This window comes from Salarias fasciatus, chromosome 17 (assembly GCF_902148845.1).
Source record: "Salarias fasciatus chromosome 17, fSalaFa1.1, whole genome shotgun sequence".
Classification (NCBI taxonomy): domain Eukaryota; kingdom Metazoa; phylum Chordata; class Actinopteri; order Blenniiformes; family Blenniidae; genus Salarias; species Salarias fasciatus.
This window is the reverse complement of record NC_043761.1, coordinates 19,651,024-19,673,451: the sequence shown is the minus strand read 5'-3', so window position 1 is coordinate 19,673,451 and position 22,428 is coordinate 19,651,024. Positions and strand designations below refer to the sequence as shown.

The window sequence follows — 22,428 nt, the reverse complement described above, 5'->3', positions numbered from 1 at the left end:
CCATCCTTCACACAGCCACTGGAAACAAATGAAAGCGATTTCAGTCCGACAGCATGCCCACCGGGAGCAGCATTTTATGACACCACGCGCTAGTCCTCATGGGAACTGTAGTATTCCTTCAGGCAAAACACTACCGCTTTTGTCCACTGTCGCCGCCAAAATCAACACAAACTGAAAGTTCCTTAGTATTGCTTTAAAGTGACACTAAGGAACTTTTCAACCTTAATAAAACTTTTTAATATCTTTTGTGATGATACATCCACTTACAACTAGTTGAATGACCCCTCTGTCACGGGCTGAGGGCGTCAGTATTGGTTTCATTTGCACTAAGCAGCTGTGAGGAGGGTGGTAGGAACCCTGCACACTAAAAAACTCCAAATGTGCGGACTGCTTTACGGCATGCGTCACATCATGATATAACATTGTTTAGCCATCATTAGATTCATTACCTCGTCGCTATCCGTCCTTCACACAGCCACTGGAAACAAATGAAGGCGAGTTCAGTCCAACAGCATGCCACCGGGAGCAGCATTTTACGACGTCACGTGCTAGTGTTCATGGGAACTGTAGTATTCCGTCAGGCAAAACACTACCGCTTTTGTCCACTGGCGCCGCCAAAATCAACGAAAACTGAAAGTTCCTTAGTGTTGCTTTAAATTAGACGTAAACACTGAGCTTTTTAATTCTTAAAAGTAATCATTCTTAATTCATTTTATGTGCAAGATAAATCATTTTTGTGTCTGTGCAACAATCGTACATGAAAATTTCCCATTTTTTTTATTGAATGCCTTTAAACCTTTTACTTTATGAAGAATTTAAAAGGCATCAGATGGACTTGGCCACAATGTGGGAGGAACCAGCAGCAGAAAAAGGTGCTACAAGACTGGCGGAATAACCAGGTTCTTAAAAGTCTGGCAGCCGCACTTGAGAGCAAGAGGAATAGCACTAACTCCGCACCGCTTACAACAACCAATCCCATCAAAGCACAATTATTCAACCGAGATGGAAAGAAAAAGCCCAACTATCCCCCTACTAAACCATAAACTGGACAGCTTGCTGGGGCCCAAGACTGCACGATGCTGGTCGATATATAGCAACAACTGATCTTTCCTCCTGAAATTGTAGCAACCACCCGTAGGCCAGACTTGGTGCTCTGGTCCCCTTCACTCTGAGGTCTGTTTACATCACAGAGCTCACAGGTGCATGAACAATCCAGCTCAGGGACTACAGCGGGGTGATCTCTCTCCGGGACCCTGGTGGAGTGACGAGATCAGGATCTGGCGAGCTGATGTACCGTTGCGGTGTCTGGCAGCGGAGAGGAACCCACGGAGTCCATGGATGGAGCCATGGACATGCCAGAGGACGTGAGTTGCTGGGTGTTGACAAAACCGGCAGCAGCTCATCTCACGCTTCACTGATGGGGATCTCGGCCCCGCTTGACCCCTCTTTGTCCGATGAGATAGCTGGTTCTGTGATGAGAAAGTTTCTCGATTCTGTTCATCTGTTAAAACTGTGGTAGATTCAAGAGATCCTTTATTCCCCCATAGACAATAAGATAGTCATTCTCTTTATGTTGTGTACATAATTAGAACCATATTTTATTTAATTCGTTTAGCAGTAGTATTTTTTGTACATTTTGACCACATGGTGCTGCAGTGGTTCCTGGTTTCACCTCGCACAATAAAGGTCATATGTCAAGGACAGGGTAAGGGTGAAGGGTCAAACCAGGGGAGTTTGCTAATGCAGTCCCCCACCAGCAGACACTATGCAGTCGATATTTCCACATTTGGGGAATTTTCAGGGATCAGCACTGAGTCTAGCTCTGGGTGAACCACCTGCCAGGTAAGTAAGTTCAAGCAAATGCTGGTCTTCTATTCTCTCACTGATAGCTCAGTGATAAGATGAACTTTGCTTCCATAAACACCCTTCATTTATACAGTCTGATGGGAAACAGAGGTCCTTTGACATTATATAACCTGAAAGAAACTGAAATCATTAACAGTCTTTTTACACACCAGGTATTTATTGTACAGTTGTACTGAGCATTGGCTTCACATGTAACCAGACAGCAACAGCTTCACATTATTGGACCTCAGATTTAAGTCCGAAATACAATTTCTGGTTTTTATTTGGCAACTTTATTCAGTGTGAGTTGACCAGAGGTAAGACTGTTTAATACCTTTACATTTTATTGAAATGTGATGAATGTTGTGAAGACTGATAAAGATAAGCTTTTGTTTGTGCAAATTTTTCAAAAAGATTGACCTTCATTCTAAATGTTAAAATGTAAGCATTATGTTTCAGTGGTTCATCCTAAGACGATAAACAAATGAATTCAAATTGTTGAAAGGTTTGTCATTAATGTGTTGACTAATTATTTCACTTATGTTTTTCATGAAAATAAATATTTCCTCTGCCAAGAGTATGTTCAAAGCTCCTCGTAAGTTCATTTCAATTTTTCACATGATGTTCCAAATTCGCATTAGTGTGTAACACTAGTGCTCATTACACAATATTAGAAGAAAATGTGATTGATGCAGATGTGCTTGTCTTGACAGTTTTTGAGGAACCATGGAGACAGGTTCCATGGGGGTGAGTATTCATGGTGGAGTGTAACTTCTGTCATACTTCAACAACAATAAGAATTGGTAGGTTTTGAAGAGGCTTATACTTCATCCTATTCAATCTCCTTTTTAAACAGAAATGAAACGGAAGACTATAAGTATGTGAGGTACTACAAACCTCAATCAGAAGCCAATCATCTCAGGATTCTGCTGCATGGACCACCAGGCTCTGGAAAGTCCAGCTTCCTCAACTCTGTTGACAGCACTCTGCGAGGAAGAATTGCAGCTCGAGCTTTGGCAGACACCAGCTATGATGAGAGCTTCACTAAGGAAGTATGAAGAACCTGTCATAACTTGAATCCTGTCTAACACTCATATAAAGACACTGAGCAAAACATATTTCAAGATTTTCTCCAGTGTTCAACTCAAAGTCAGGACAGCTACTTTTTTACAGCAAAAAATTAACAGAGTGTGAAATGGAGAAACTGAACATTTGAAAGCACATCTTCAGCACACGCGAACAGTTTGATCACTTTTCTTTTTTTTAACTTGCAGTACAGAAGTTATAAAATCCCAACAGAAAGGCCTGGGACCTTTTATCCTTTTATCTTCAGTGACACCATGGGTATTGAGAAGGGCACTGGAAGAGGAATGGATGTGAAAAATATGAAATTAATCATGGAAGGACATGTCAATGAAGGATGCAAGGTATGACATTGATTTTGTTTATCTTCCCTCTGACTTTGTTTTGCAGTGCACGCAGCTCTGTAAACATAAAATTATTCTTCCAGAAAAGCTTAAATATATCACTATGGACACCTCTGAAGTTTCAGAACATAACGTGGAATACGTCATGAACAAATACAAATCAAATAGAACAACGCTTTTCGAAAGAGAACTTATTTTTGACGCAAAAAGGGCTAACGGCAGACAACTATGTAATAAACAATGGAGGGAGGAATAGACAATCTTAAAACATGCTGACACAGTGTGTTGTAAATCAGTATGGAAACACATTATGGTGCACTCGTGGGAAATCACAAATGAAAATCACCTGTGATGAATTACCTTTACATGTACCATGGATCAGCCAGTAAATGATGAAATGCTTTGGTTTAAAAGCTAATGTTAACTGTTCCTTTGTCACTATGCTGAAGACAAAGGAGCTGAACCTCATTGGACAAAAGAGTAGAAAAATTCACAACAGAAAGATTAGGGTTAAGATTGGGTGCAATGGTGAAAGAAAAAGCACCATATCAACATACCTGATGGAATAGTCTGGGGTCATGGATTCAGTAAGTATTGTACGCTGCCTAATAAACCAAACAAGGTTTTATGGACTTGGGCCAAGGAAGACTCCATTGTTGAGGAATTGGCAAAAAGTAATGACTGATCTTTGCACGAGCACCTGGACAAACTGCAACAATTAACTGCCCAAGTGGAAGCTGAAATGCCAGCTTCATCATTGTCCAGTACACTTTCTGGTTAGTCTTACAACAGAAGGAGAAATGACTACTCACTATCGACAAGGTCTCTTGATAACAGTCTTGAACTGACCGTGTCAGGGTGATGGTTGATGGTTGAACATGATGATCTTCCAGCCTGTCAGCTGCTTCTCTAAGACAGTGACTTCTGCGTCACGGAGTCCTCACAGTCCGATCTGCTGGAAGTGTCCCATGAGTGCATTCTCAAATTGCGTGGTGTGTCGCTCCTCTCAGTCCACAGGTGATATCGCTTTAGTTTAGCTGTGAGCTCATGAATCCTGCAATCAGATAGTGAATAAAGATAGACTGATGTTTTTTTTTCAGGACCAATACAGATGCCAACATTTGGTTGTCAAGGAGGCCAATAACCGATATTTACAGCTGATATTCATTTGCAGTAAAATTGAGAAAGAAAAAAAAGTCATAATTTTGAATAGTACAAAGTGTCTCGGGCCTCGCTGTTAGCCCTGCCGGCTCTGAATGTCACCAATCAGATGGTGCTGTGGGCGGGACAATGCTGGAGGCAGAGTAGCTACCGCAGGCAAAGTGACGAGGCTGCGTCTGAGCCAAAATAATCCTGTTTCATATTGATCTCTTATCGGTCGTCGGATTAAACAAAAAGGTCGATGCTGATGTGGGTCAAAGTGCCGAATATTGTCTCTGATAATTGGTTAAGCCAATGATCAGTCAGTCACAAGTGTTGACTACCCTGCCCAAAGCCATGTGATTGACTGCTTAGTCCATCGAGTAAAAGAAAACGCAAGGGAAAAAGGGAAAAAAAATTACAAAAGGAAAGAGAAATGACAATACTGAAAAAGAATGAACAAAGAGAAAAGTAAAGACAAAATTGACCATGGTATTTTCACATTCACTGATTTATTTTTTTTTATTCCTCTTCATATTTACATTTATTTCCTGATTTTTAAACAGAAATATATTTTGCAATGGGACTCCTGTGACTCAGTACATTACAAAAGATTGTGAAAACAGTAATGATAGAGGGGAGTTGGTATTGATGCATATATTTTTTTTTTTCTTTGAAAATACACTATGGAAGTTAGGAAAAACTATTTTCTTACATTGGGTGTCGAATTAAAATACTCTGATGAAATGGTATTGGTACATCTCCAAATATTTCTGAAGACATAGTAGGTTATTCAAAAAATTAAGAGGTGCCAATAATGCTGAATAGCACGGTGTGGAATTATAAAAACAGCACAATTTTATGACACACGTTATTGTGATTTTGAAAGTGTTGACTTTTTTTTTCAGCTCAATGCCGGCAGTACCCCAACAGGATCTGACTACAATCAAAATCCGACTGTAAATGACACAGTACATATTCTGGTTTGTGTTGTTGATGCTAACAAAGTGGAAATGATGGATGATGAAGTTGTTCACAAGATGAAGGAGGTCAGAGAAGATGCCCGGGCCTTAAGTAAGTCTCTGCAACTGTTTTAGAAATGTCGTTTGATTTTTGATGTCAATATCGCCTTTATTTATATAGCACATTTAAAAAATGCCTCTGGTCAGCCAGTGCTTTACAGTACAATAACACAATAACAAAGTAAAACAGTAAAATAGTGAAAATGATAAATCACAAGATCCAGTAGAGGTGACTCTGCTCAGCTAAAGGCCAGGGTGATAAAGTAGATCTGAAAGGAATACTCCGAAGATTTTGGACCCACGCCCTTTCCTTATCATTGACAAAGTGAGATAAGCTCATAAATATCTTTTGTGCGTCCAGTGGCTGGATCCCAGCTGTTAGCATCGTAGTTAGCTTAGCTCAACTGCTGGAGGTGAAGAGGAAACAGAGCCGGACTGACGAAAGTGGACAAAATACTCCTTCCAGTGGTCCAGGGGGCGGCGTATTAGCACGTGAAGTAAATCCAAATGGTTATAAAACATTTAAAAAGACGTGTTTTCTTTTCAATCCGTTAAAATAACATTTTGATACACACAGATCTGCACAAGCATCGTGCTCCGCGGAAGGATATACCGGCGCACAGTGGCTGAGTCTATGGCTTCTACTGCTGTGCTGTGTTGGCCCATTTCAAAAATTCTTGGAGCTCATTTGGAACAGCTTTCTCTAAAACCTTGAAAATAAAAGCAAGTTTAGAAAGGCGCTGAGGATCTAAGAGGAGAGATCTTATTTACAAAGAACCACAACAAAATAAAAATAAAAAGCTTCACGCAGAAAAGAACAGATTTTAACAAAGGCTATAGATGTATCTGAAGCCTGGCAAAATCAATACGACTGCACAGGCAGGCCCGCTGACAGCTTTGCCTGGGCCTGGGACAACTTACTGTTACTTTGGGGGGGGGGGTGATCGGAGCGGAGGGTTGCGGAGCGTTGTGGCGTGTGGCAGCGTGCAGCTTGACCCCCCCCAGGACACAGAAATATATTTTGGGCTGTCTGGTGGTGTTTGAATAAACTCTATATAAACTGCATTTCAGTTCATATCATTCTATCTATCTATCTATCTATCTATCTATCTATCTATCTATCTATCTCCATCCATCCATCCATCCATCTTCATCCCAAATGTTAAATCTATGTCTGTCAACACCAGACCTCCAGTATCAGTTTGAGGATGTCTCACTGCTCAGTAAAGTGCTTGTCTCTCACACACCCTGTCCACCATTTAGAAATTAGGGAGATTGACCCCTGTGGGGTGAGGCCTATCAGGTATTTAATGGTGTGTTTCTCCTTGAAGTGGTAGTAAGTCTGTGCTTCTCAAAGTAATCAAGAACAACTGAAACCCAACTACCAAATGTGTCTCAAACTGATGTGGCATTGTGTGCTGCAAACAGTGTCCATCAGGCCAGTGAGCCAAAGGTGCCAGATGGAGATACAGAGCAAACATAGTCTCTCTACACATTTCATACACTGCTGTGACTGACCTGGAAAAGGTATGCAAGGTGCTGTTGGAGCAAGTTGTGCATCTCAGCATGCATGGACTTCTTTTGATTGGTAAATCAAGCCAAGATCAGCACTGATCAACAGGGATTATATGATACTGTAACTATGTCACATACTGCAACACAAAAAGAAGTCATTTTTTGACCATTAGAGATGCAGTCACTATTTGGAATTTGAAACATTGGCATAAACTTAAGAAATCTGACTTTAGGTTTCATTCTTTCTTTCCAGGGATCCCCCAAGTAGCTGTCCTCACTAAAATTGATGAAGCCTGTTCAAAGGTCAGAAGAAAAATCCAGAATGTCTACAAGAGCAAGGCCCTGAAAAAGAAGGTAAGCTGTATTTTTTTGAAGAGTTCATTGATATTTAATACTGAGAAGTACATCTGGAGCGTGAGATTGACAGGCGGATTGGTGCAGCACCTGCAGTGATGCGGTCGTCGTATCGGTCCTTTGTGGTAAAGAAAAAGCTGAGCCGAGAGGCGAAGCTCTCAATTTACCGGTCAATCTATGTCCCCACCCTCACCTATGGTCATGAGCTTTGAGTCATGACCAAAAGGACAAGATCCTAACCTCCCTGGGGAGGTGTTCTGGGCATGTCCCACTGGGAGGAGACCCCAGGGAGGACGTAGGACACGCTGGAGAGACTATGTCTCTCGGCTGGCCTGGGGACGCCTTGGGATCCTCCCAGAGGAGCTGGAGGAAGAGTCTAGGGACAAGGAAGTCTGGGCATCGCTGCTTCGACTGCTGCCCCTGCCACCCGGTCCCAGATAAACGATAGAAAATGGATGGATGGATGGATAGAGCAGTACATCTCAGAATAAAAACAAAAAGTTTATGTTCAATGTTTTTTTGTTGAAACTTAGATGGAGCATGTGAGTGCAAATCTGGGGATTCCACTGAACTGCATCTTCCTGGTACAGAACTACAGCAAAGAAATCAAAACAGATGAGAACATTGATGCACTGCTTATGAACACAATGAGAAAGATCATTGACTACGGAGAGGACTATCTGAATGACATCGCAACTACAATGAAAACCAGCAATTCTGTGCCTCATCCTCGAAAATGTGATTGAAAACAGTATTAAGAAGAAACATTCTGTATCTGACATCAGGACACATGCATGTTTTAAATGTCAGTTATTGAGCACGATGTTAATGGAAAAGAGTCCATATGATGTGCATGACAACTTCAAAACTCACACAAAAACATGAAGAATCACTGCTCTCTTTATTACTTTGATGACTTTGTCTTTCTTTCTTTTTTTTTTTTTTTGTATGAATTTAATTTTGTATTATATATGCACCCAGTTCTGAAGATAAGGATCAAATGATGTACATCTCAGATTAGCTACCGTTTTTCATATTTGATGAATTGATGAAAATGGAGTTGTTTGTGAGTTGGACTAAAATGGTTTCTGTATAAGATAACATATAAGCAGTGATGGGCAGTAGCGAGCTACAAGTAGCGGCGCTAGTAGCTTTAGTTACATTTTTCAGTAGCGAGGCGGTAGCGCCGCTCCATTTGAGTCAAGTAGCTCTTTCTGTAACAAAGCTATTTTTAGAGCCAGTAGCGACGGAAGCTACACGTTACTGTCGTGTCGAGTGTCCAGAAGAAGTCGGCTGTTTTGTGTGTGGGGGAAAAAAAAAAATCTACGGTGATTGGTTGGTTTGCATATGACGACTCACAGTTGTGTAAGGTTCCCCAATCAGAGGCAAGATAAGGCGGGTCATGCCACTCCAACCAGGAAGCAGAGTCCTACACCCATACTACCAAACGCACATGTGAAATGACGACGAGTGAAGACAAAACAAGCAAAAGGGGCGGAAGAACAACCGGATAATGGCAGAAGCAGAAAGCACTTGTCCCTCTGCTGACAGGAGGCTTGTTGAATTGTTTGCAGTTTGTTTTTTAAAAAGTACGCCGGCCCGAAACATCTCCAGATGCATTTACCTAACGTGGAGACGCAGTTCGCAGATTCCACGGACACACTATGTACCGTTAGAAAGCTTAAATTCTCATGAATCTGTTGGTATAAACCACTATCAGATGTGATTACCACAGCGGGTAATATAAACACATTTATCCAACAAACAGCAAATAAAGTAAACAGCGCAACTCACCTTTGGCAGCTCATAACTCATCGCAGATGAAAATAATCCAGCGAAACTGCCACAGTCCAAACGTATGCATCCAGACAAAGCTAGAAAGCATAGCCTTTTGTCCAAAACATGTCTTGAAATAATAATAATAATCCAGAATTAGACGTGCCACCACGCGCCACCACGCGCCACCACGCGCGCACGCGGCGCGTCTCTCCGCGTGCGCGTCCTATAATAATCCATACTTTTATCAAAAAGTCGCTCTGACCTATCCAATATGGCGACTGAACGATTTCCATTGCTTATTCGTCACATTTCAACCAATCACTGCCTCCGAGGACTAACCAGCCAACCGCTGCCGAGACTGATAGACCCTCGTCATCTCTCATCATTGCGCTTCGTCGATGAATTCTGAGCCAATAACGTTGGAGGAAATGTTTGACTGACAGGGCTGGTAGCCAATGAGCTTGCTGAATGGCTGGATGGCCCGACAGCGCTGTTTTGGGTCTGCTGAGGGCTAAAAACTGGGGCCTGTCTGTGTTCCTCTCAATCTGAGTGCCTTATCCCACACTGAAGCCTCTCTGAAGTGATTTTTTGAGTACTTTATGAGATTTTGGAATGAAAATAATGTAAAAACGGGCTAAAAACCAACATATACCATTGTACAGAGGGCATGCAGAGGGTATACAGAGGCTGTCCAAAATTGACCCCGCCGGGGCATAGCAGTACAAATACATGTGTGAAACACTCATTTCTTGTATTACTGCTCTGACATTTTGACCTGAACTATGTAAGACCCCAGGCTTTAGCAAAATTGTGTTTTCAAGCTCTCACAGTCCTGCCACACTTATTTCCAGGTGTTTTATGAGGGAAAAATTCAGGCGAGAATGAAATTCATCCTAATTCAGTGTGCTGCAACATAAATAAATCTGTGGCAGTAGCACCTAGAGTAATTCTGACTGCACTGGTTGTCAGCTTTCAAATGAGACCCCAACCATGCATGTACTCCAAACAGTTCAAGAACAGCATTCAATTTACTTTCTGTACATCTTCAGTAGAAATTTTGGGCGGAAATTGCCTGTACTTTATAAGGTTAATTAACGGTTGTAAAAAAAAATAAATAAAAAAAAATAGTGGGACTGTAGCTAGCTACTTCTGCACTGTAGCTTGTAGCTTAACTTGCTACATGTCTCTGGGTTAGCTTTTGCTGTAGTGAAGCTATATTTTATTAAGATTAACTTGTAGCTCAACTAGCTACATTTTCTAAGTAGCTTGCCCATCACTGCATATAAGGAGACACGATGGTCTGTATGTGTGTTTTTTTGTGTGTGTGTGTGTGTGCCTTGTGTGAAGAGAAAAAAAGGGAGGGGCTTCATTGTGTACAGCCATATGTGCATACCGTAAATCCTCTAATAATGACCTGTATTCCATTAAAAGCCCGTCTCCTTTAATGGTGCGTCTTTGAAGAAAGCTCATAAAAGCCACCTCCAAATACAAGCCCGTTTTTTTTTCTTTTTCTTTGTGAAGCGCTACAGCCAATGACGTATAGAATGACTAGACCGCTCACTGCCCCCTGAGAGACGGCAAATCGCAGCTGACTTCCGGTAGGGGCAAAAAGCGGATTCAGAGTGGGACGCCAGCACGGTATGTGACTTTGTGTTTCATGATTTACCAAGGTACAGTAAACTTCTGTGTTGGAATCAAGTCACAATGCTTGAAATACCTTGAGAACAGCAGCCAGGAGACCCCAGACCAGCGCTGGCTGGGTTTTTCTGCAGCTGAGCAGATTCTCCTCAGGAGAGCACCTGACCTGGTGATGGGGGACAAGGCTTTTTTGTCATCAGAAAATAAGTGTAAATGAAGTAGAAATCTGTTTGAGGTGAACAGCACGGCATGATCATATCTGACACTGAAAAGTGCATACGTTACTGCGTAGCACTTACCATATCTTTTATCTTATATCTGTTATTTATTTCATTATATCTGTCTTAGATCTTTATGTAAATTATATTTAATTTATATCTGTCGGTTGATATACATTACTTAATTATATATGTCCTAATTTGTATTTACATTATATTTAATTTATATTTAATACTTAGTTGTGTCGGTCAGTATATTCCTGTTTAATTATATCTATCCTAATTTTACATGCAAATTGCATGTAACTTTTTCTTGTATAGTTGGCTTTGTATTTTTCTATTTTCTTTCCGCGTTGCTTTTGCTGCTGCAACCCTGCAGTTTCCCCATGCAGGACAAATAAAGGACTTTCAATTCAGTTCAATATGTCAGTGTGCACTTCTGTCATGTCCTGTGAATAAACTTTTCTATTTTTTGTGGCAATTACTGTGTTTTATGCTTTCATTTTTTCCATTTCTTGTCTTCCTTTGGCTGTTTCACTCAGTCAGTTTTAATTATTCTAGAAATGAGTGTCCATTGTATTCGATTAACCTCTTATGATTAAATTGACTTCATTTTTCATTACACTACTTACTTTATTTTTTACATTTCACTCTGGAAAACCTCTGTGTATGTTAATGTATAACATAAATAATGTGTTTGTTCTGACTGCAAGAATTGCTCCTCCAGAAACTTTTTATGGCCATTTTTGTGGGAGGAAAAAAGCAACCAGTCCAAGTTCTGTGGGTCTGAGCAGCTGTGAAAGTCCAACTGAATCATTTGAATTGGAGAAAAATTGTTTAACACACTAACTTCCTTATTTAGCATTGATTCAAATATTTTTTTAGAGCCCAAACACTGATGCTACAGAAAGAATGAAACATTTGTTATTGGCACAGTCACTGCGTCAGCATGCAGCAGTCATTACTGTGTGCTGGCCTCTGTCTGCTGCAGCCTCATGGAGGCAGAACGTGTGAAGAGGCTCTATGTTTATCATGTCAAGATATTTTTGATTCATTATTCGGTAAATAGTCTAAACATGTAATCTGATTCCATGTGTAACTTAAACTGAGATGCACAACTTTTTATTGTTACTTTATTTTAAATATTTACATCATTGTTTCAATATTTTATATATTATGCATGTCGCTAAGTTATTAACAGAGCGAAAATGATAACTGCAAAATGGGTTAAAAAAATCAACTAACCTTTAATTTAATCCTTACATTTGTTCCTTGAATGTATTTTTTTGATTTACTGACTGTGGAAACTCGTGGCTGCGTTACGCTTGGTTTCAATGTCGTATTTAAATGAAATACTAAATACGAAATACAGCTGTATTTCTAAATAGAGGCTCTGTGTTTGTTAGCATATCAGTGTGATTGCTATAGAAACATGCTTTGTTTTTTCTTGTCTGTGAGGGCTAAACAGCGCTGTGATTGCCATGACAGCGAGCCTAGGACAGAGATTTACTGTCTGCTAACAGTAAAAGCCACAATATAGCACATATTGTCCCATCAGTGATGACAAGCAAGCCTTGAAGTCTGTGTATTTACACTGGATTACACAGCGCCCCACAGCTTCTTGCCCCTACTCGAAGTCAGCGCCAATTTGCCATGGCGCCGCTGCTGTCCACCGAGCAGTGAGCGGTTTAGTAATTCTATACGTCATTGGCTACAGCGCTGTACTGACAGTAGTTTGTGCTACAGCGCCAGTCCTCCTGGTGGCGACTGTGTGTATTACACGCGTCCAGTAAAAATGGTGGACAGACAGAAAACATGAAACTCGATGTTGAGATTAATTTTTTTTTCACATCGATTAAAAAAATAAAATTGAATTATTCAAATTAATTTGATATATTCCCCAGCTCTAAACTGCACTACTGTTTATTATTGTTTTAGTACTTGTTTTCAATAAATGAGCTCAGTACATTTTACTGGGTTCAAACTGACACAAAAGATCTTTCTGCTCTTTTTGAAAATTTTAAAATATAATCCTCTCTCTCTTATACATGCCTCCTCCCATTAAAAGCCTGGTGCCAGCTACACACTAAAAAATGTTACTTTGTTAACCCAATCACTGGGTTATGAAATCGGTAACCCAATTTGGGCTATTATGATGCGTTTGGAGTTCTTTATTGCAACTCATGTGTTGGGTTTGAGTCCATCAGACCCAACATAGATTTTTAAACTCAGCACATGGGTTGTTTTGACCACTGTTGGGTTGTCAACGGGTCCAAAGAAATTCAAAATAAATACTTTAAACATTGTTTGCAAGTGTCTCATTGCATATTATATTATTTACACGACCAAGTATAGATTGAATTTTAAAAAAAATTGAAAATTAGCTGTTCACAGGACATGTATATTATACAAATTTCTCTAAGATTCAACATGGCTGCACGGTGACGCAGTGATTAGTGCTCTTGCCTCACAGCAAGAAGGTTCTGGGTTCAAGCACCGGGCCAGGGCCTTTCTGTGTGCAGTTTGCATGTTCTCCATATTTGTGTGTGTTTCCTCCCCCAGACCAAAAACATGCATGTCAGGTTAATTGGTCACCCTAAATTGCCCCTTGTTGTGAGTGGTTGTTTGCCTATATGTGTCAGACTGATGACCTGTCTGAGGTGTACCCCATCCTTGACTGCAGCAGCTGGAATTGGCACCTGCAACATGCAACCCTGAAAAGAGGAAGCGGCATAGAAAATGGATGGATGAATCAACACTTTTTGGAAGATTGTGTAGTTGAATTAACACAGAATTATAGTTAATTTTACCCAGAATTTGGGCACATTCAATATGGTAAAATTGACCCAGGGCTGAAATTAATTTGATGCATCATTTGGGTTAAAAATGGGCACAATATTCAACCCAATCATATGGTAGAATCGACCCAGGGCTGAAATTTATTTCACCCAATGATTGGAATAAATCTCTGAACCCATCTGTTGGGTTAAAAAGACCAACCCATTTTGTTGGGTAAAAATGACTACTGTTGGGCTGGTCCAATATTGATTAACTTTTGGGTTAAAAAATAAACCAATTTGGGTTGTTTTTTACCATTCATTTTTTAGGGTGTACACTTGAGACAAATAAAAGCCCCGGCTACTATAAGAGGATTTACGGTATGTGAAAGAAGAAAAAACCTGAATTACTGACAGAGGGAATGTGTTTGAGTGTATATCTTTGGACATTCAGGAGCATTTGAAGTTTATCTCATGACTTTCCACGTTGTGCAATGTTTTCTGTTAAAGTTATTTGGTGGAGTGCTTGAACAGCGAGTGGCTGGTTTTCTGTTGGAGAGTTTCTTGGTAAAATAAACGCCGGATTTGGACTCACTTTTCATTTTTCTGATCTCTTTGTTAATCACCCTGCTGTTAGGTGCTTATCTGCCCATGACTCACTTTGGAAAAGACAGGTGAGTTGTTACAGATTGACCGATCTGAAAAGATGCATAAGTGGAGAAGCTGTTGGTGTGTTGGAGGTAACTTTCTATCGTGAGGATTGATTGATTGATTGATTGATTGATTGATTGATTGATTGATTGACTGATTTTTTTTTATCTGTCTATCTATCTATTTATGAGGGACAACGCATATTGATCAACACTTCATTTGCAGTATTGTAAATGTGCCAGAGTTAGCCATGGACTAACTTACATCTGTATGATGAGGAAGCTGTACTCAAGCTTGGGAATCCTTGAAGGTGCATTAAGGAGTTTTTCAACTTTAAAAATACTTATTTTCCACCATAAATATGTTACACATATTCAATGATGTGTACAATGTGCCCTGATATATTCATTCTAAGTACCGCTAACAGCGTTAAATTGTCACTTGAAAGTTGCAGTGCCAGGCGGCACCAGAATTTTTTTACTGAGAATTTGAGGGAATGTGACGTAATGCGCGCTCCCCCTGGCCTGATATCCTTAGGTTTCGTTTTGTCCGCCATTACTCCACCAGATGCTTAATGAGCAGCAACTGTTGCGCTGATCTGCGCGGCAGCGTGTGGGGGCGGAACTGTTGCTCGCCAGCGCGTGCCACCCGGGCCCATTTAGAGGGCGGACTCATTCATTCTCAAGATGAAGCTTTTTCACCTGTCAGGAGTGATCGGGGGGCGAGCTGTGTGCTGCGCTCGCTCCTGATACACTCCACGAGCTGCGAAGTACCAGCAGACAAGTCTCCAAGAAGGCAGCCGGTAAGAAAGACTCTGACACGGAAGTAGGTCGCGGATCGCGCTTGTGTGGCTGTCTCGGCGCTAAATGCTAACTCGCGCTAGCGCTGCTATGCACTCAGTGACGTCGTGTGTGAGCTGTGTGTACTCCGTTGTGTATATTGTATACATTGTGTATGGGAATCTTGTGTACGCGGTGTGGGCTTATGTGCAATAGTTTATATGGAAAGTAAATGCTTTATTTGGTGCTGATTCATTCCAGATTATATGTGTGGTAAATTAATTCTTGTTAAAGTAGCTGCTGGATTATTTATTGAGTGTGCAATATATTTGGGCATTTGTGCAATTGATAATTCGTATTTATATCCTGTAGCTATGTGATTGTTTGGATTGGTGCTGGCTTTTTTCTATATGCATTTCTACATATTTATAGTGAGTAAATGATTTGGTTTGTTAGGTTGAACACTGCTAAATTAACTTATTTATTCATATTCATTGTTTATTGTTCACTGTAAATTACATATACTCACTTGGTGTTTTAATTTTGTTTAGGTTTTTACCTACTGCTACTACAGCTTCAACTTAAATCTAAACCCAGTTTTATATGGTGGCATTCAACGAACTTCAATAAAAGAAAGGAAATGGGAAAAGAAAAGAAAGTTGTCAAGTTGTCTGAGTAAATCCGCTACACGACTACGAGACTAAGGTACACCTTCAAGCGTGGGGCGCAGTTCTTAAAGACACGCTTGACAGTAAAAACCGGAGCAGTCAGCGGCAAAAAGTGTTTTAAGGCCAAAGCGGCTCTCAAAGCTCGGTCACGGCTCCCCAGATTAAAAGCCTAAAACTCAAGCTCCAGCTTAAAAGCCAAAGCCCAAGCTCCAGCTTAAAAGCCTAAAGCTCAAGCTCCAGCTGAAAAGCCTAAAGCCAAGCTCCAGCTCAAAAGCCCAAGCTCCGGCTCAAAAGCCTAAAGCCAAGCTCCAGCTTAAAAGCCTAAAGCCCAAGCTCCAGCTCAAAAGCCAAAGCCCAAGCTCCAGCCCAAAAGCCTAAAGCCAAGCTCCAGCTTAAAAGCCTAAATCCCAAGCTCCAGCTCAAAAGCCTAAATCCCAAGCTCCAGCTCAAAAGCTTAAAGCCAAGCTCCAGCTCAAAAGCCTAAATCCCAAGCTCCAGCTCAAAAGCTTAAAGCCAAGCTCCAGCTCAAAAGCCTAAAGCCAAGCTCCAGTTTAAAAGCCTAAATCCCAAGCTCCAGCTCAAAAGCCAAAGCCCAAGCTCCAGCTCAAAAGCCTAAAGCTCAAGCTCCAGCTTAAAAGCCTAAAGCCTAAGCTCCAGCTTAAAAGCCTAAAGCTCATGCTCCAGTTTAAAAGCCGAAAGCCAGGCTCCAGCTTAAAAGCTTAAAGCCCAAGCTCCAGCTCAAGATGGCAGAGTCAAAAGCCGTTCAGCAGTTGAGAACCAGCAGAACGTCAGCCAAGCGACAGTTTTCTCGGCTGGCCAACTCCATAGCCAGGTCATGTAAGAACATGTCAGCTGAGGAGCTGCAGGATGCTCATGCAAAGATAGCATTGGAAGCAGATAAAGTGATTGATGCAAATGATGAACTGGAGGCAGCGCTTTAGAAGCTTGGAATAAGGAGGGCGGGTCCATGCTAAAGCTGGAACAATGCGACGATATAAAGAATACAGCAGTGGAGTGCGAGGAAAGGTTAAGGGAGGCACAAGGCAACATTCAGAAGGCAATTTGGGTTAATTTTGGGCACCCCGAGGTATCCACGGCACTGGAGCTGGCCGAAGCAGATTGTCAGAGTTTCTTAGCTCCCCAGGCGGATCTGAAAATGGAAGCATATGAGTTCATGCTGAGCCAGTTGGAGACCCGGGTCAAGGCTTCTAAGGAGGCCCATTATGAGTGGAGTCGATGGGCCCCCTCAGAGGAAAGAGCAGACTTTCAGAGGAGAATAAAGGAGGTGGAAGTTTGCACAGCTAAGTTGATGTCAGGAAAAGCTGCACTGATACAAGCAAAGGCAGAGGAGGTGTCGAACAGAGGTACCAGCTCTTGCCCGCAGACACCAGCCATAAAGCTAAGGCCAACGGCTCTCCCAAAATTTGATGGCAGTCGGAGAAGCTTCTACAGCTGGCGAAGGGACTGGGAAGCGCTCCAGAAGCAAGGGGAGCCAACTGGTTCGCGTGAGGTCAAAAAATTCCAGTTACTGGACAGTCTGGAGGAAAAGGTGGCAAAGGACCTGCGGTTATCAACATGTGGCACAGCAGAGGAAATATTTAGAGCTCTTGAGAATCGTTTTGGGAATAAAACCGCCATAGCCCTAGAAATCGTGGAGGAGCTGCAAGCACTACCCCCAGTGAGAGGCCATCAGCCCCGCAGGATTGTGGACCTCATTAGGGTGATAGAAAAGGCCTTGAGCGATCTGAGTGAGCTAGGTGACACAGGAGCCCTCAAGAACCCGTTGATGACAAAGTCTCTAGAGAGTAAATTGCCAGACCTGTTGAAGAAAGAGTGGCTCTTGTTTGTTGCAGAAGGAAAAAGCAAAGAAACTCAAAAGAATCGCTTTGACATGTTGCTAGCGTTCCTAAAGAGTCAAGAGCAAATCTATGAAGAATTGGAACAGTTAAAGCGACGCTAAGGAACTTTTCAACCTTAATTAAACATTTTAATATCTTTTGTGATGATACATCGACATACAACTAGTTGAATGACCCCTCTGTCACGGCATGAGGGCGTCAGTATTGCTTTCACTTGGACTGAGCAGCTGTGAGGAGGGTGGTAGGAACCCTGCACACTAAAAAACTCCTGCACACTTAAAAACTCCAAATGTGCGGACTGCTTTACAGCATGCGTCACATCATGATATAACATTGTTTGGCCACCATTAGATTCATTTAGATTCATTACCTCGTCGTTATCCGTCCTTCACACAGCCACTGGAAACAAATGAAGGCGAGTTCAGTCCGACAGCATGCCACCGGGAGCAGCAATTTACAACACCACGCGCTAGTCCTCATGGGAACTGTAGTATTCGGTCAGGCAAAACACTACCGCTTTTGTCCACTGGCGCCGCCAAAATCAACGAAAACTGAAAGTTCCTTAGTGTCGCTTTAAGGGAGGAGGAACTCCCAAGGAGGGATCAAAAAGTTCAGCCGAAGCACGCCCGAACGAAGGCTACAAGGTCCATGAATCAGCAGAGAGGTTGTGCCATTTGTGGCGAAAGCGGTCACAAGCGGCGGCTGTACCGTTGCAAGATGTTTAGGGCCCTAACCCTTGTGGAGAAGAGAGACGCAGTCCGTAAATTTGGAGCTTGTGCTGACTGTCTCGAAGTCCATGAGGCAGGGGAATGCAAGGCGTCGTTCTTCTGTAAAAGTGAGGCTTGTAAGGGAAAAGGAGGTAAGGAGCACCACGACCTTCTGTGTCCCAATTTTGCGAACTCTCAAAAACTGCCAAAGTCCAAGTTAAGGTCAGACCCACCAAATCATGGAAGTAAGAAATGCACTGAAGACCAGGAACAGTTTCTGACACAGTTATCCCCAGAGCTGGCCAAACAATGTCGGAACGTCTTCTGCAACACGGCGGCAAGAACACTGAATTCTGCAGTAGGTGGGCCGCCGTGTGAGGGTGACCTCAAAGAGTTCCCCGTTATCATGATGATCTTAGAAGTCACTGCTAATGCTGGGCAAAGAGTTGGAACTCTAATTGATCTCGCATCGGACACAAACTACATAACCCACGAGGCGGCGAGTGAGCTGAACCTCAGAAGCGAGGAGGTTACGCTCGTGGTGCATGGCGTCGGGGGCATGCAGGTCACGGTGGAGACAAAAAGATACCTGTTGAAGATCAGAGTGAGCACTTCAAGGGGCACGTTGAGATCCCACCAACTTGTTTGCTACGGGCTTGACAGTATAGCGGAGATCCACCACCATGTCTCAGCAAAAAGGTTACAAAAGATCTTTCCAGACATTCCGCTGAGAGAATTAAACCGTCCCAAGAAAATCCAGTTGCTCATTAGCCACAAGGAAGGCCAGCTTGTCCCCCAAAAAGTCCGTTCAGTTGGTGATCTGGTCTTGTGGGATGGCCCTTTGGGCAAAACGGTTGCTGGCTCTCACCCAGATCTAATAGAAGAGTTGGATATCAAAGCTCACTCGTCCAGGACTCACTTTGCCCGCTCTATGCGCACTGCAGCAGAGAAGTATGCAGAGCTCACCCCCAAGAATGGAAGTCCTCCTCAAGCCATCGTGGCAACCACCTCAAACACCAGCCGTGATTTTTTAGGTTGGTGGAGGTGGGACAGTATTGGTGCCGCCTGCGAACCCCGGTGTGGAGGGTGTCGATGCGGGAAATGCCAGCCTGGTGGGAAGGAGATGACCCTGTCAGAAGAGCGGGAGCTTGAGCAAGTAAAGAGTGGCTTGACGTATGTGACTGGGGACCACCATAGTGACAAGCCCCATTGGCATGCGAGGTATCCCTGGACAGAGGATCCATCGACACTGCCAAACAATAAAAGGGCTGTGGAAGCTACATTTTTGAGGACTGAGAGGCAACTGGGCAGGGAGCCAGAGTGGAAAGGGGCTTATAAGGCACAGGTCCATGACATGCTTGAGCGAAAGGCGGCCATCAAGCTCTCAGAGGAGATGGTAAAAGGCTGGGCTGGGCCTGTATGGTACGTGAGCCATCTTGTTGCTCCAAATCCTCATTCAGTTACCACCCCTGTTCGACTTGTTTGGAACAGTAGTCAGAAGTTTAAAGGCCAGAGCCTCAATGATCTCCTCATTAAGGGCCCAGATGTCCTGAACAACATTCGTGCAGTCCTCCTACGGTTCCGGCGAGGAAGGTTTGCTGCGCTTGGTGATATTCGTAAAATGTATAATTCAGTCTGGCTGGAAGACAGGGAGATGCATCTTCATCGCTTCCTCTGGAGAGACTCTGATACTGAAGACATTGAGGAGTATGCCATAACTAGAGTAAACATTGGTGATAAACCTGCAGGCTGCATAGCTCAAGTAGCCATGAGAGAGACCGCAAGTTTGCCGCAGTTTGCACACCTTCTGAAAGAGCGCCGTGTTCTGGAGGAAGACACATACGTGGATGACATACTCACCTCCCATGACAACCTGGATCAGCTCAAGGAAATAACCAGAAATGTTGAACAGATACTGGAGGCAGGGGGCTTTCAAACCTTGGGTGTACTCCAGTTACGGTGGGAGGGAGGATCCCAAGGAGCAGAGTAGAGCTGCACCCATAGTTTTTGTTCTCCCGAATCAGCTCACTGAGGAGGACAACAAGGCATTGGGTATGGGCTATACTCCAGGGGCAGATGAGCTGCATCTGATGGTAGCTGTGAACTTCTCAAAAAAGCGAAGGAAAATGAGGCTGGGCAATGACTTATCAAAGGAGGAAGTGAGGGGGCAGGCTCCAAATCCACTCACCCGGAGAGAGCTCCTCAGCCAGGTCTCTGGGCTCTACGACCCGCTCGGGCTTGTAACCCCTGTTAAGCAGAAAGGAGCTATTCTGGTAAGAAGAGCTTTTCAAGAAGCGAAGGGTGTGGGCGGCCAAGCAGAGAGCACGTGGGACAGTCCACTCTCAGAAACCCTTAGAGAGGATGCGATCCACCTCTTTGAGGATTACACTGAACTTGGCACGCTAAGGTTTCCGAGGGCACTGACACCTCTCAATCCTGAAGACAAACCATGGGGCATCACGTTTTCTGACGGCAGTGAGAGCTCCTATGGTGCCGTGCTTTATCTGAGGTGGAGCTGCCAGGAAAGCGTGGTCGTTAGGTTGGTTGAGTCAAAGGCAAAGTTGACACCTCTAGACCACAAGGGAGACAAAGTCAAAGCTGAAGTTTGCGGAGCTGTGTATGCTGCCCGTCTGAAGAAGTTCTTTGAGAAAAGCTGTGAGATCAGTGTGGGAAAATGGTACCACCTGGTTGACAGTCAAACAGTTCTGGGAGCAGTACATCGAGAGAGCTATGGGTATCAAACATTCTTTGCCAACCGGATTGGAGAGATTCAAGACAGCACGAATATCCAAGACTGGTGGTGGATCCCAGGTTCTCTTAACATAGCTGACATGATCACAAGGGGTGCTGCACCTGAGGTTTTGGGTCAAGCATCTGAATGGCAAACTGGGCCGAGGTTTCTCTACCTCCCTGTAACTGAGTGGCCCGTGAGGTCGGCATAAGATGTTGCTGCTGCTGCAAGAGAAAATATAATCAAGCTCCAAAAGAAGGCATTTGTTGCTGCGCTGACCCGGGCTGGGGCTAAGAAGTTCGATTTGAGCAACTCTGACCCACACGTACGTGGACCCGTTGTAGGGGCAGCGATGAAGGAGCTGTTTGATGTCAAGAGGTTCAGCGAGCTAAGGAAGCTGTTGAAAACTGTCACTTTGGTCTGGAGGGCTGCAAAGATTTTTCTTCATGTAAGAGCCAAAGGACGAAAGTGGGAGGCAGTCCAGCTAGCCGGAGTTTGTACGCGCCAAGAGCGGGACGATGCCTTCCGAGATCTATGCTTGGCGGCCCAGGAAGGAGTGAACTTTGCTGGTGTAACCCTGGACAGGCTCGTTGTGTACAAAGATGGGGCTAGCAGGCTAATGCTTTGTGGAGGAAGGATCCAGCATTTTAAGGAGGATAAGGTTGGCGTTCCGCTTTTGCCAGCCGGGTCTTGGCTTGGTGAGCTCTTGGCACAGCAAAGTCATCATGAGGGGCATGAAGGAGCTGCTGGAACTCTGCTCCGGATGAGGCGGTTGGCTTGGGTTGTCCAAGGCAGGAGACTCGCTCAAAAGTCTGTTAATCAATGCATCATCTGTCGTAAAGCGAAAGCAAAAGTGTGTCAACAAGTAATGGCCGATCTACCAGTTGAACGGACAAGACCTGCCGCACCATTTCAATTCACTGCAGTTGACATGTTTGGACCATATTTCGTGAGGGATGACGTCAAACGAAGAGCAACCACAAAAGTTTGGGGAGTCGTCTTTAGCTGCCTGGCAAGCAGGGCACTTCACGTCGAGCTGGTCAGTAGTATGTCAACTGAGAGCTTTTTAATGGCGTACCAAAGGTTCACTGCTTTGAGAGGCCACCCCCAAAAAGTTTGGTCGGACCCAGGAACAAATTTCATCGGAGCTAAGCCAATACTAAATGATTTGTATGAGTTTCTTCATTCACAAAACAGAGCTGGGCTTGAGGAGTACACTGTGAGAAACGGTTCGAGTTGGGAATGGAAAGTACTTCCAGCTGATTCACCTCACCGAAATGGAGCTGCGGAGGCTGCTGTCCGGATTGTGAAACGAGCT

General features: G+C 43.3%; 1 pseudogene; it reads right to left on the bottom strand.

Moving 5' to 3' along the window:
• Nucleotides 1–1,727: 1,727 nt before the first annotated feature.
• LOC115404754 (uncharacterized) lies at nt 1,728–1,850 on the bottom strand (annotated as a pseudogene).
• Nucleotides 1,851–22,428: the final 20,578 nt, after the last annotated feature.